The following is a 15,687-nucleotide window of genomic DNA, read 5'->3' as shown; positions in this document are numbered from 1 at the left end:
ACAGGGACGCTTATTAGAAATACAGGTTCTCAGGCCTCACCCCAGACTTACTGAGAGAAACTCTGGCAGTAGTCCAGCTGTCCATGTTTCCACAAGCCTACCAAGCATTCTCTTTTTGTTTTAATTAACTAATTTCTATTTATTTAGTTTGGCTGTGCTGGGTCTACATTGCCGCGAGGACTTATCTCTAGTTGCGGCAAGCCAGGTCTGCTGTCTAGTGTGCAGCTTCTCCTGCTGAGGAGCACGGGCTTCAGTAGTTGTGGTTCCTGGACTCGAGAGCACAGGCTCAGTAGTTGTGGTGCATGGGTTCATTTGCTCTTCAGCATGTGGTCTTCCCTGCTAGCTCAGTCAGTAAGGAATCTGGCTGCCATGCAGGGGACCAGACCGCCTGCAGCACACAACTGGGTTCGATCCCTGGGTCAGGAAGATCCTCTGGAGGAGGAAATGGCAACCCACTCCAGTATTCTTGCCTGGATCCCATGTTCAGAAGATCCTGGTGGGTAGAGTCCATGGGGTTGCCAGAGTCAGACGTGACCTAGTGACTAAGCCACCACATGTGGGATCTTCCTGGACCAGGGGTTGAACGCGTGTCTCCTGCATTGGCAGGTGGATTTTTTACCAGTGAGCCACCGGAGAAGCCCCCGCCAGATGTGCTGATGCTCCTTCATCTGAGGACTGCTGTTCCGTGATGGGGTTCTGAGGCTGGAGCAAGGGCAGCATCTCTGAAATGGCAAGTCCAAAGGCTTGCTCAGTCTACTGGAGGGTTCCAGAAGACAGAAGCAGCTGGTGAGGAGGGGCAGCGGGTGAAGGCCTCAAAGCTCACCAGTGGGAACTTCGCAAGGCTTCTCCAGAGCCCTCCGAACTGTGTCAGAGCCCAGATTCTGAGCTAATGTCTTCAGAAAATTCTAACTTTTGCATTTCCTGACTTTTATGAGCATGTGGAGTGTTGTAATTCCGTGAGGCTTTTAAATGTAATTTCCTTTGCTTTTAAGGAAAAATTGCGATGGTGGAGAGGGGATTGATAGGGCGTGGGTGGTGGCTGGTAGTGAGATGGTAATAATGGAGAAAACTTTTTCAATAGGAATAAAGCTTCAGCAAAGTTATTCTGTAAAGACATTGCTGCAAAGCCTGTATACCTTTATTGAAACATAAGATAAATTAATGATAATAAAAACTAATATTTAGGTAGCTCTTATGATGTGCCAAGCGTATTTTAAAGTATTTACATATATTGGTCATCAATCCTCATAGCAAGTTTTTACCTCGACCCTATTACTGTTGCCATAGGATTGAAAGGCAACTACAGCACAGAGAGGTTAGGATACTTGCTCAAGGTTACAGAGCTGGAGCTGGGACTAGAACTTGGGCATTCAGACTGTGTTTTGCAGCCAGTATCCTATGTCATGCTACAAGAACTTAAACACTACATGACAAGTATTTCTATTTCGAAAGAGTAACTCATTGTTCTAAATTGTTTGGCATTGAGAATCGGGCTTCAGGGCCTGATGATTTTCTTGTTTAATTTTCTGGTTGGGCAGCCGAGTATTTCCTGGGTCTACCCAGTTCTCACAGAAGGTAGCCGAAGCTGACTTCTGAGTAGAGTAAATCAGTTACGAAATAAAGGTTAGGCTCAGTGCCAGAGCAAAACTTGGAAAGGCTCTGGAACCCCTCAGCCCTGAACAGTTGAGCCAGGCATCAGCAAGCCCTAAGGCTTAGAAGCTCCTAAAAGACCTAAGTTCCATGGAGAGTGGGTTTCATGGGGGTGGAGGGAGTTAGAGGGAGGATGAATGAAGGACTCAGTAAGGTTTTAATTTTTCAAATATTGATTTCGTTGGCTGCGCTGGGTCTTAGTTGTGGCACTTGGGATATTTAGTTGCAGCAAGTAAACTGTTAGTTGGGCCATGTGGGATCTAGTCCCTGACCAGGCATCGAATCCAGGCCCTCTGCATTGGGAACGTGGAATCTTAGCCATTGCACCACCAGGGATGTTTCCTTGGGTCAGTTGCTTAATATCATCTTCTCTTCTGTGGGTTATTCTCAGGACAAGGATTCACTGGTGAAGAGCTTGGGCTTTGGGGTTGGATGACAACCTGAGTTTGAGGCCTGATTCTTTCCCTAGCTAGATGTGGAAACCTACTGTTATGCCTCAGTTTTCCTCACTTATAAAACACAGGTAGGGGGATTTCCCTGGTGGGCCAGTGGTTGAGACTCTGTGCTCCCAAAACAGGGTCTCTGGGTTCAATTCTTGGTCAGGAAACTAGATCCCATATGCCACAACTAAAAAACAAAAATAAAAAAACACCCACAAAAAAACACAGGTGGTATTAGCACTGGCCTTAGTGTTGTTGAGAGGATTAAATAAATGGTACTCTTAATGTTCTTTAAACATTACCTGGCATAGAGAAAGCACCAAACAGATGGCAATTCTTATCTTTGTTTCCTGACAGATGCCTGGCACCGTTCTACAAGCTTTCAAGAACACCAGTGACCAGGTTCCACTCTTTCTTTTACGACTTTGTACCTCCCATTTTGCAGGTGAGGAAACTGAGTCTCAGTGGGGTTACTTGCCTGATGTGACACAAGCAGGGAGTGGTACAGTGATGCTTTAACTAACATGGGCCTGAGCCCATGGCTTGCTTTCCTCCCCATGCCCCCACTTGCGCAGGCAACCCATACTCACCTCCACTGTATTGAAACAATTGGCTCCAGGCCCCTGGGGAAACTGATATGAATTACTGCTTCCTTCACACTTTTAAAAGCTGGATTTGAAGTGGCTTTGAATTACTTTACTCAGACTTTCACCACTGTGGAAATCCTCCCTATTCATTGTCTTGCGGATACATCAGCACAAGAGCTGTTTGGTGGGGCTTGTGATTTGCTCATGATTTTCTAGCTCCCTCGTGATTGATGCATGATTTGGTGACTGATAAGTGATCTGAGTCACAAATGAGGCTTTCTCTGAGGGAACAAATTTTGATGCAGCAGTCACATTCCCTGACACTTCTCACACGTAACATACTGTCACTAATATATTGACATCGTGAACTTGGAGCTCTGCGCCCACTGTTTACACATGAAGGACCAGTTGGTCCAGATCAGGAGAGAGGTCTTCTATGACCTCTGATGTCTTGCTGAACCTGGGTTGCTATCAAGGTCACTGCTAGACACAGCACTCACCTCCTGTTGCTGCAAATTTAATTTGCTATTCTCTGACTAGTTATTCAACAGTTTGGACTTTAGTAGATTGTTTTCTTTCCTTGGCTGATGTCTTACTGTGTCTGTGTCAGACAAGGCTGTGAAATATCGGGGACCTCAAAATAAGTACCCTAGATGTGTTGCCAGAGACTGAAATTCAAGGGGTATATTAATAAATGTTTAGCTCATATATGTGCATGTTTTACTGCTATTTACACAGCAAATCTTTTGACTTTACAATATTTTAAGTATATTGCATACCAAGAAAACACAGAAACAAGAAATAAAATGCACAGTACCAATGACTATGCCTGCTTTAGTCGTGTCCAACTCTGTGTGACTCCATAGATGGCAGTCTGCCAGGCTCCCCCGTCCCTGGGATTCTCCAGGCAAGAACACTGGAGTGGGTTGCCATTTCCTTCTCCAATGCATGAAAGTGAAAAGTGAAAGTGAAGTCGCTCAGTCGTGTCCCACTCTTAGCGACCCCATGGACTGCAGCCCACCAGGCTCCTCCATCCATGGGATTCTCCAGGCAAGAGTACTGGAGTGGGGTGCCATTGCCTTCTCCATCAATGACTATAGATACCTAGAAATAGAGACTGTGTTTGACTTTTTGTTATCAGGTTGAAACATATAAAATTGCCAATAGACAATATTTTTGGCCTATAAAAACAGGTTGCCCCTTAGGGGAACAAAGGAGTTAAAATTAAATGAGAAACAAAGATTAAAAAACATAAAAATGAAAGCCTCTTCCCACCCTCCATATACTACCAAGACAAATGATAACTATCCGAGGAATTTTTGCTAGAATATTGAGCAAAGTCTTTACCAGAGAGGGTAGGAAATCTTCATAATTTGGAAAAAATGAATTTGATAAAATATCAGAGGAAAAATAGTATCGGGGGCACTGATTGAACCCATCTGAGTCTCAGTTTTCTCATTTGAAATAAGCATGGAATTTGAAAAGCGACTCTCCGTGAGCCAGGATGCTCCAAAATAGATAGGAAGAAAAACTTAAAGGTGTATGGAAAAGGCAGATCAGTTTGGGATTAATATCTTTATTTATATTCCCAAGGTCTGTTTAAGCTTCATATTAAACAGAAGCACTCCTAAATTGCTACATTCCAGGGGATTTTGGATATATGTAAGTTTCACTCTTGTTGTTGTTTAGGCACCAAGTCATGTCTGACTCTTTGCGACCCCATGGACTGTAGCCTGCCAGACTCCTCTGTCCATGGGATTCCCAGGCAAGAATAGTGGAGTGGGCTGCCATTTCTTTCTCCAGGGGATCTTCCTGACCCAGGGATCGAACCTGCATTTACTGTTTGGCAGAGAGATTCTTTACCACTGAGCAACCTGGGAAAGCCCACACAGGTCTCATGCCCATCACCAAAGAAAGAATAAAAAGAAAGGAAAAAAGAAAAAATAATCCATCTGTAGATTTGACTAAAAACAGGAGGTTATTCTTGTTATCATCAGCCTTGAAAACATCTTTCCCTGACTCAGTGTGGCAAAGGGTATACCCTCAGCCTCCTCAGAGTATACAGGCGGGCTCTGGACAAGAGGGAGCCTTTTCTGGGTAGTTAATAAGCCAATCAGGTAATAGCATTTTACAGACGCTCTGATGGCTCAGCAGGTAAAGAATTCGCCTGCAGTGTAGGAGACACAGGAGACACTAGTTTGATCCCTGGATCGGGAAGATCCCCTGGAGAAGGAAATGGCAACCCACCCCAGTTTTCTTGCCTGGAGAATCCCATGGACAGACCAGCCTGGTGGGCTAGAGTCCATTGAATTGCAAAGAGTTGGACATGACTGAGTGACTAAGAACTGGGAGAGAAGCAAACTCTCCTGGGATATATCCTGATAATGTCAATATCTTTTTTAGCAAGCCCATCAGTAAGGACTAAGATTAGTTCTTCAAATAGGAACAGGATCCCTATTCAAAAATGTGGCACAATGCTAACAGGTAACATTTCCAAAATACCAATAATATGCCAGAAACTCTTCCAAGTGTTTTAAATGCATTAATTCTCTTAATCTTAATAACTCTGAGTTCAATACTACTTATACAGATAACAAAACTGAGGTACTGTTGGGAGGTAAATGTTGACAGTCCACATAGAATGGATTAGGAAAAGCTGGACAGCCCAGGGAGGAGAGAAAATTCACAAGGAAAGAAGCATAGTTTTAGTTGGGAATAGTGAGAGGAGCTGGATGTTTTTATCTTAATTGCACTGATTTATTTAATAGAACAAGGATTCTATATGTCATTTAATTATATTACACACACATACTTACACACACGCACACACACATACACAAAATTCTCATAATTCAGTTCAGTTCAGTCACTCACTCATGTACAACTCTTTGCAACCCCATGAACTGCAGCACTCCAGGCTTCCCTGTCCATCACCAACTCCTGGAGCCTACTCAAACTTGTGTCCATCATGTCAGTGATGCCATCCAACAATCTCATCCTCTGTCACCCACTTCTCCTTCCGCCTTCAATCTTTCCCAGCATCAGGGTCTTTTCCAGTGAGTCAGTTCTTTGCATCAGGTGGCCAAAGTATTGGAGTTTCAGCTTCAACATCAGTCCTTCCAATAATATTCAGGACTGATTTCCTTTAAGATTGAATGGTTTGATCTTGCAGTCCAAGGGACTCTTAAGAGTCTTCTCCAACATCACAGTTCAAAAGCATCAATTCTTCATTACTTAGCTTTCTTTATAGTACAACTCTCACATCCATACATGACTACTGGAAAAACCATAGCTTTGACTAGATGGACCTTTGTTGGTAAAGTAAGGTCTCTGTTTTTAAATAAGCTGTCAAGGCTGGTCATAGCTTTTCTTCCAAGGAGCAAGTGTCTTTTAATTTCATGGCTGCAGTCACCATCTGCAGTGATTTGGGAGCCCCCCCCCCCAAATAAAATCTCCTACTGTTTCCATTGTTTCCCATCTCTTTGCCATGAATTGATGGGGCTGGATGCCATGATCTTCATTTTCTGAATGTTGAGTTTTAAGCCAACTTTTTTCACTCTCCTCTTTCACTTTCATCAAGAGGCCCTTTAGTTCTTCTTCACTTTCTGCCATAAGGGTAGTGTCATCTGCGTATCTGAGGTTATTGTTTCTCCCTCAGTCTTGATTATGGCTTGTGCTTCATCCAACCCAGAATTTCGCATGATGTACTCTGCCTATAAGTTAAATAAGCAGGGTGACAATACACAGCCTTGACGTACTTCTTTCCTGATTTAAAACCAGTCTGTTGTTCCATGTCCAGTTCTAACTGGTGCTTCTTGACCTGCATACAGATTTCTCAGAAGACAAATCAGGTTGTCTGGTATTCCCATCTCTTTAAGAGTTTTTCACAGGTTGTTACACAGTCAAAGGCTTTGGTGTAGTCAATAAAGCAAAAGTCTCATACTCAGCTCTTCTGTCATCTTCATAAATCCTAAGATTATAAGCCTTTCCAGGTATTGTTAGAGGTAGCTAACTGGACAGCTGGGGCCACACCTGATATCACAGTATCAGTGCTGGGTTTGGTGTCCTTCCAGCCATGATTAAAATCCCAACTTCACTGTTCATCAGCTGTGTGACCCAAGTAAATTGCCTAATGTCACTCATATATAAAAAGGTCTTAATAGTACCTACTTCACAGAGCTGCTGGGAGGTTTAAATGAGATCATATGAGTAGTTAGCACAGTACCTAACACATAGCAGATGCTTAAGAAACAGTGACAACAGTAGCTATTTCTAGAATCACCTACCAAAGTAAGCCAACTCCTTTCACAGTGCTCAGTTTCCAGGTTTAACTGGATGTGACACCTTATGAACTTGTTTCTCAAGGTACTTTAGTGCACCCAACAGATAGATATATACTTAAAGGAGTGAACTGATTCATTGTCTTGCTAATTTTATGGGCCAATCAAATGGGATCTATACCTATCTTGGGAATGCAGTGATAAAGGCCATGCTGCTAAGCTGAGATTTTTGGTGGGGCAGCTCTTCCCGTAAGATGCCTCTGCTAAACTTCCCTTTGCCTTTTCCACCCCTGTGCCTGAAGCCAGAGCTGTGTGTATTTTCCTTCCCAGTGTTCTCATACACTGACTTTTTTTTCACCTACTAAAATGTAGTAAGCTTAAGAAAAGTTCAATTAAAATGAAACATAAATATTTTCTTTCTTACTGTGTCATTAAAAACTCTCCCCGCACATCCCAAGTTCCTTGGCATCCACCCAAAGGAAACATTTTACCCTCTTGGCCCCCAGTGTGTAAGGCATAGAGGAAAAAGATCTGCTTAGTCTGTCTCGACAGGATCCGTGCTTGGGGAGAGGAGCAAAGGTTTCAAAGGAATGGAAAAGAGAGCATGAAGTAGGAAAGCAAGCCAAGAGAAAAAAGATGGAGCATTAAAGCTAAGAGAGGGCGAGAAGAAAATGATTTCATAACACAAACCTAGAATGGACAGTTTCTGGAAGATAGTATCGTACCCTGCGTTTCTGCATCCAAGGTACAAAGCTTACCGTTAGGTGCTGACCTCCTCCAGGAGGGAGTCCAATATAGCATTATCCCTGAGTATTTCTGGTGGAGTCTAAAGCCCAGTGGTATTCAACATAGCTAGTACTTCAAGTTTATGTTATGAGTTGATGGATCATCTTTACCAGCAGCAATAGCACTATTCTTTACTGAGCATTTAATATGTGCTATGAAGCTCACAAAGATTAGTCTCTTTAACCCTTAAAAGAATTTTATGAGCTAGAGGTGATGATAATCCCAGCTTTAAAGATGGTAAGTTTAGGGAGGTTACAATTAGTTGAAATGGATCCTGTATTTTAATCCCAGCAGCTGGACTCCAGCACTTGTGCCCTGTATCTTATTTGATTTATCCTCCATCTTGTTGGACAACTTTTCAAAGTTCTTCCTTTTGTAACCCCTCTCCCTCCTGCTCCTCCTCCTCTTAATCTTCTGCCTTCCTCTGTTTACATGGCTCCCATTGGTAGAGTCAGGTTACATTTTGTAAATGGTGGATCATCCAATTCTGTTTCCTATCACAGAGCTAAGGTATTCCTACCAGTCATCTTTCCAGTAGTCACTAATCCAGTGGAATCATTATCCCTCTCCAGAAAAAATTCAAATAGAGGGAACTGCTCCATCTAGAGTTCCAGCTTGCAAATAAGATTACTTACTTTCCTTAGTGCCCTGCCTCCCCTCCCCAGAAGCCTTTCCCTTGTCTAAACATTAGGCTTTTATTCCAGGTTTGGCCCCAAATAAACTGATCTATGGTGGCATGCATGGCAAGCAGCTTCCTGTGGTTATTGGGAGGGCAGCACATTCCTTTCCATCTTCTCTCTTCTAAACAAATATATTTCTGTTTCCATCTTTCTTCCCATGTGCTGAATGCTCTCTTTTTCTTTCTTTCATCCATTTGGCATGTCAATTTCTGTTCTGCTCTCATTAAAGTAATAGAGTCGAAACTAAGGTGAGGATGGGCCATTACAATGTGCTCATTTTATTTTTATTTTTTAATATAAATTTATTTATTTTAATTGGAGGCTAATTACTTTACAATATTGTATTGATTTTGCCACAATGTGTTCATTTTAATCAGCCTGTCCTTAAATTCATGTAGAAAAATTTCATCCTGAGAAGTGTCACAGGGGCAGCTGAAATTCACATATGAGTTTCTCTGATATTTATCTGTTTGGGAGTTTAACACATAAAGAGGACATAGAGGCTTTTTTTTTTTTTTTTTTAATTTCAAGGTCCAATTCCAAATGAAAGTAAATCCCTGACCCTGAAAAGCAGTGGCTTCAAGTGGTTATATATGATCATAATGTCTCTATAGTTGTGAGGTAACTAACTGTGTGATTTTGAGTAGTTACTTTCTCTGTGGCTCAGTTTCCTCATCTATGAAATGAAGACAATCAAAATAACTACCTTTAGGGTTATCATGACAAAGAAATTATAAATATAACTTAAAAGCTTTACCTAACATTGGAAATTCAATGTGCTACCTATTATTATCATCGGTTTAAAGCTCTAGACCTTCTTCTTAGCTTAGTAGTGTCAATTTGTCGCTCAGATTCTTCCCTCCTTCGCCCTTCCTTTCTTCCTTTCCTTTTCACCCTCCCTTCCTCCCTCCCTCTCTCCCTCCCATCCTTTCTTCCAGATGTTTTTGTTTACCAGTGTCTGGTATGTGCCAGACGCTGTGCTAGGCTCTGGAATACAATGGTAAGGAAAAAGAGATAGTGTCCTTGCCTTTACAGATCATATAGTCTAGTGAGGAGACCAGGCAGAAATTAAACAATCAAATAAAATTATATAACTGTCTTGTGATACATTCTGTGAAGGGTTCATGAGCCAAATGATATCAAGGGAGTTTGAAGCATGGGGATTTGCCCTAACCAGGGAGAATAGGGTGTTGCCTAAGAGTCCTTCAGGAGCTGATATGAATTAAGAGCTAAAAGGTGAGTAGAAGAGACAACTTGGTGGAGCAGGGAGCGAGCAATGTTTCAGGCAGGGGAATCTGGGTGAGGAGAGCAGAGGGAGAGAGGAGCGGGGAAAATGATACCACAAGAAAAGGGAAAAGAGCGGGAGGCACAGGTTACACAGAGCTCGCTCTCAGCCAAATCCACTAGCTAAGTGTTTGGAGCAACGGGGAGCCAGAGAAAAAAATTTAAGCTAGGTTGTATGTGTGGGGGTATTTAGACTTTAGTGGTTTTATTTGAGTTTCCAAAAGAGTACTGTGAATGAATTACCATGAACTAATACTGTGAATTAATGAGTTGCTGTGAATTAATATAAAGAAAGATTTGCAGGAGTCTAAATAGGATGTGAGAGACCAGATAAAAGGCTATTGCAGTAAACTATGAGAGATGACATCAGCTTGGACTACTGTGGTGGTGGCCAAGGTGGAATGATGTGGAAGAATATGAGTAGCATTTAACACATAAAATTCCTAACATTTGGAGATGGATGAGCTAGGCAGGAAGAGCTGGGTGCCATGGCATGACTTCATTAATCCTAATGAAACTGAACATTTTCCCTTTTGTTTCCCTCCAGTAGCCAAGAGGCATAGACTGGTATAATATGTGGGGTCTTTATAAAGTTGGAATTGTCAACAGACCCAAAATATTTGAGAAAAGCCTCTTAGGTGTGCTGGTTAGCCAAAATAATAGAGGAAGTTGACCTTCAACCTTTGTCTTTGTTTTGTTCCAGCTGCAGAAATCATTTCTGGTTGCTCTCTGACTCGAGTAAACAACACTCCCTGTCACCTTATCCCTTTGACAGTTGATTCCACTTCTATATTTTCACTGGGACATGATTCTCACTGACAGTAGAAAGTTCAGCACCCAGACCTGCAGCTGTGAAAATACTTGCTCCTCTCCAGAACTATTAGTACTTCTGGGAAACCCGTTACAGTGCCAACCACTCTCTGGTCCTGAAGTGACCCTGTTATTTTGGGAGGTAGTAAAGGAAATGATATTTTAAAAACCCCAAGTGGTGCTCTCTTTGGACACTGAAAGGTGTAAGTGATAAAAGGCTCGCTATACTTAAAGACAAGGGGTGAACGGGTGCTGATACTCCCCAGACTCTTTCTATATGTCAGCAAAATAGATCTGAGCTCAGGAAAATAACCCAGGACCGAAGCAGTTTCTTCAGTTGAATAATTAGACAAGAGGTGGTCAGTTTAGAAAAACTAGCTACCTTCTTCTGTCCCTGCTTTAGAATTTTTATTACAAACAAAACACAATCCTTAGGCAGATTTAAGAGCACAGGAAGACGCCTGCTAGATTTTGAACTGCTATCGGCAGAGCCTATGTTTTATCTTCATCTCCAATCACATCCATGGTGCTTGTCAAATAGTAGATACTCAATGAATGTTGGTTGGATAAAGGATTCACTTGTGTTTCCATGGGTATTTACATGATAGAGTGAGTTAAATCATTTTTTGCCCCAGTCTGTAGAGATGGGTGCTACCTGTACTCCTTTTTATTTTGAATACTATTTAGCTACAAGGATGTTCTACAATGAGATTATAAGGGAATTGTTTCAGTACAGTTTTACACATACAGATGGATACACTTGCTGACTTAGGTGCAGCTATGGATGTTCTCCTTGCAACCTGAATCGCACTAGGATGAGGCTACCGATGTGGGAGGAAGGGAAAGTAAGATAAAACTCACACCTTAATTTCTAGACAGGTTTGCTTTTTAAAAAATGAATTCCAAGTGCTTCTTGTATACCTGGCATGGGCAAAGGAGATTTGGCAATGATCTGTGACTTAAAATGGCCCAGAACAGGTCCAGTGGTTCCCCTGTCCTCGGAAGCAGGTGGTTTAGTCTCCTGATGGCTGCTCTGTACCTCCCCACCATCAGCTTCCTAGGCAAGGGCTCCATTCCTCCTGGTCTGTCCTGTTGGAACAGGTTCTTTATCTCCATTTTCATACTACTCTGGTCTTCTTGTTGCTAGATTACTCTGTTACTGATTCTCAAATTGGAGTTCTCAGACTAGCAGTATTAGCATCGTCTTGGAACTTATCAGAAATGAAAATCCTTGGGCCTCACCCTGGACCTACTCCAGAAGAAACTGGGACTAGCAATTTAAAAAAATAATAATTATATTTATTTGTTTAGATTTTTGGCTATGCTAGGTCTTTGTTGCTGCACGGGCTTTCCTCTAGTTGCAGTGAGCAGGGGCTATTCTTTGTTGCAGTGTGCAGGCTTCTCATTGTGATGACTTCTCTTGTTGCCGGGCATGGACTCTAGGGCACACAGGTTTTAGTAGCTACAGTATGTGCGCTCAGCAGTTGCTGCTCCTGGGCTCTAGAGCATAGGCTTAATAGTTGTGGTGCAAGCACAGGTGTGTAGGATCTTCCCAGAGCAGGGATTGAACCCATGTCTCCCGCATCGGCAGGTAGATTCTTTACCACTGAGCCACAGGGAAGCCCAGAGGCCCATGAGTTTTAACAAACTCACTTGTGACTCAGGTAAAGAATCTGTTTGCAGTACAGGAGACCTGGGTTCAATCCCTGGGTTGGAAAGATCCCCTGGAGAAGGGAAAGGGTACCCACTCCAGTATTCTGGCCTGGAGAGTTCCATGGATATATAGTCCATGAGGTCGCAAAGAGTCAGACATGACTGAGTGACTTTCACTTTAAACTCAAATGTGAGCACCACTGCTGATATCAAGCTAATTTCTGAGCATGCCAGCCCGTTGTTTGTGTGGCATATGATTGAAGTGTGTGTGCAATGTTTTTAGGTGTTGCTCTCCCCCTGATCCTGTAGAACTCCACATCTCTCCTAGTGCATGCCACACCATTCCTTTGCATTTCAACAGCATCCCTCATCACAACCAGGTAGTGACAACCAGGGAAACCTAACCAGTCTTTTAGCCTTTCGGCCACCTCCCTGGGCAAAGCACAGGGCCTGGGATGTAATACATACGAGGTAGACGTGGCCAATTTAACCATAAAGTAAAATATTCATCTGACCTTTGAAGCTTGATGGTATGACAGCAGTACTGGGAATGAGTCTTTCCTTTCCAGTGTGGTTTTCTAATATTATTGTAGAGAATATTAAACTGGAGGTAGGAGACTTGAGCCAGACCAGTCTTCTTGGTGACTTCTAAGACGTAGGAAGGCATTTAAGGGCTTTGCTTCCATTTTTTTTTCATCTATAAAGTGTCAGTAACTATCTATGGACAGAGCTATAATAAGGACCAAATGCAACAGCACATGTTGTCAAATACAATAGCACTATAAAGGACATTAAGAACCACCTTTAAAGAGAAAATTCCATTTTTATATTATCCAGAGGGTCTTTCTTTCAAGGTCAGACTGTTTTTTTTTTTTTTTTTAAGGGGGAACTGTATTCTAATCACCTGATGTTTGAAGCAAGAAAATATAAATGCTTTGTACCACTTGTCTATTCTTACTTGTTGATGAGACATCAGCATTACTGCCAACCTTTTAGGCTTTGAAGGGATTTCAAGCTTTATCTTGATTTAATGGTTGAAAAAAAAAAAAATCAACCAAAGGTACATTTTCTAAGAGCATGTCTGGACCTACCCATTAGAAGAGTGTGAGCTACTGTTCTATCAAAACTAATTAAACCTTAAATGTATAACCAACTCTCAATTACCAAGGTTAATGGGACTACATGCATACATAATTATATCTTACATTTATATAGTGCTTTTAACTTCTTCAAAGCACTTTTCACTGTATTGCATATATAACACAGATGGATTCTTTTTTTAATCCACAAATATAAGGTGCAAAAGAAATCTTGGAATCAATAATTTCAACTTTGTACCTTTCCAAAGCTATTAGAACTGGTAAAATTGTCTAGTAGGACTTTCATTGCTCTACTCTCTTCCTGACACTTCTCAACTAAAGGCAAGAAATGACTGAAAGATTTGAAGGACTCTCCAGAGGAAAGGAACTCAAGAAGGAGAGGCAGGCAAGGACCTGAGCCATCCACAGACTAGATCATTAGTACCAGGGTAATTAAGAATAATGGACTATATATGTGACTATACCCGTAAGAAAGAGATGAAAAAGCCTAGGAAATGATGCATGAGTAACAGTATTTACAGGGCTCTTGTCATTGTCATTCACTCTACAAGCATTATTGAACACCTACTGTATGCCAGTTACTTTCAAAAAGGGAATGGATATAGCAATGAATATCCCAGGCAAGACTGCGACTGTCATGGAGATGGCCTTTTTGAATGGCAAAGACTGACTATAAACAAGGTCGTAAATAGACAAATCAGATAACTTCAGGTAGCACTACGCACTGTGAAGTCCATAAACACCAAAATGTTGTAGAGAGAGCCTTAGGAAGGCCACGCTATTTTAGATTGGGTAGCCAAGGAAGGCCTTTCCGGATATTTGAGGTACATCCTGCAAAAGGACCCCACCTTGTGTAGGTCTGCTAAACAGAATGATGGAGTAAGTGAACTCATCAGGCTCAATGTTAGAGGAAGGGCCAGGCCCCACCACTTCTGTGGTTATTCATTTTGTGTCCTTTTGTGGATATTCCTAAAATCTCTCCAGGAGCCCTAATGTATTGCCTCTACAATGGAGGTTACTAATTCTGATCACCTTGACAGGGGTGCTCTGAGGAATAATGGGTAAACAATTGTGAGGAGCTATATAAATGCTAAATAATGATCACAGTAATAACCTTTTATTAAAGTCAGCACTGTGATAGGCAGCTCACACTCGGATGCCCTGGCAAATGTGGAAATCGATGCGGCTGCTCCCTGCACACCCCAGCACCATCCTTTAAAATAGAAAAAATAAATGAGCCGATGATCATGATATTCAAAGTGGTTAGTGATCAAATAACTGTCTTGAGAGAAAGCTGGTGTGTGAAGTGTAAAATGGGAGTATAGAGATAATGGCACATTCCAGCCCAGAGCAGGTAGAGGGGAGCTGGTGAATGTAACTGGATGCTGCTGGTACACATGCCACCCGCTGCAGGGTGGTAATTCTAACCTCATCAGGACGAGGCACTGCCACCACCAAAAGCACTGGCAGACGGAAAGTGGGATGAGAAAGAGCCGGATCAGCAGCATCTCTGCCAGCAGCCCCATCTGGCCCTCTTGGCCTTGGCAAGCCTCCCCGGGGGGAGAACTGAGAAGCCAGCACCAAGGGGCCCTACCTTGGAAGGGCACCAAGGAAGCAGGGAGAGAGGGAGGGAGGCAGGGAACAAGTGTTGCATTTTTTCCTTTCTTGAAAGATCCCAGTTCCAGGAAAGGCTTCAGTTGTCTTTTTACCGGAGCCTCCTACACAGTTACAGATAGGAATCCACTCCCTAGCTGCTCCTCTTCCTTCCTTGTAAATCTCTCTCCAAAATATAACTATAATAACACAGAAGCATTCTTTTCTTGTGGGTCCTAGCATCCCTTTGATATAAATCTGGATGTTTCCAAACTTTTTTTTCTTGTCTCCCACCTCATATTGGCACACATATTGTGTGGAAAACGTGCGTGCACACACACACACACGTACATGCACACACATATACCCACACTTACCTAAATCCTTTGTTAAGCCCCGGCTTGGCTATTATACAGTGCCTATGGAATGTTGGTCACATAGTGGAAAAGTTTTAATTATTGTTGCTGCTTCTCTGAAAAGCAGAAAAAGAGAGAAGTTAATGATAAAAAAAAAAAAAGAAAAAGAAAGAAAGAAGCCACTCATTTTAAGGCTGATACTAAACACTTTGGTTCATATTGACTGAGTAGGTCACACCCACCTTAGGACAAGTAGAGTGAAGGTGATCTTGGAGGTGCTAAAAGCCCCCAGTGCATACTTTACTTTTTGAGACTTGACTAGAAATTAGGGAGGTTAAAAAATATGACAAGACAACCCTAGATTTCATGAAACTATTAAGCTGGGTGGAAAGGATCAAGGTCCTCACAAAAAGCTAATTGATTTTAACCAAATGGAGAAAATTTTAAATGTTAAACACCCTGGTATGT

General features: G+C 42.2%; 1 protein-coding gene across 5 annotated transcripts in view; it reads left to right on the top strand.

Annotated features, from left to right (window-relative positions):
• LOC121818625 (spermatogenesis-associated protein 31D4-like) overlaps window positions 1-15,687 on the top strand; it is a 201,702-nt gene that overhangs the window by 129,660 nt on the left and 56,355 nt on the right. For 2 of the 5 annotated variants that reach the window (XM_060410899.1, XM_060410900.1), the window contains exons 2-3: window positions 607-786; window positions 2,448-2,535. The exons of 1 other annotated variant lie outside the window; for it this stretch is intronic. The gene's annotated coding sequence lies outside the window, so the exon portion shown is untranslated. Of the gene's footprint in view, window positions 1-181; window positions 497-606; window positions 787-2,447; window positions 2,536-15,687 lie in introns of those variants that run through there. 2 more of the 5 variants (XM_060410902.1, XM_060410897.1) reach the window with 2 other exon arrangements.

Source organism: Ovis aries, chromosome 2, assembly GCF_016772045.2.
Source record: "Ovis aries strain OAR_USU_Benz2616 breed Rambouillet chromosome 2, ARS-UI_Ramb_v3.0, whole genome shotgun sequence".
Classification (NCBI taxonomy): domain Eukaryota; kingdom Metazoa; phylum Chordata; class Mammalia; order Artiodactyla; family Bovidae; genus Ovis; species Ovis aries.
The sequence above is the reverse complement of the archived record's forward strand: the minus strand, read 5'-3'. Positions and strand labels throughout refer to the sequence as shown.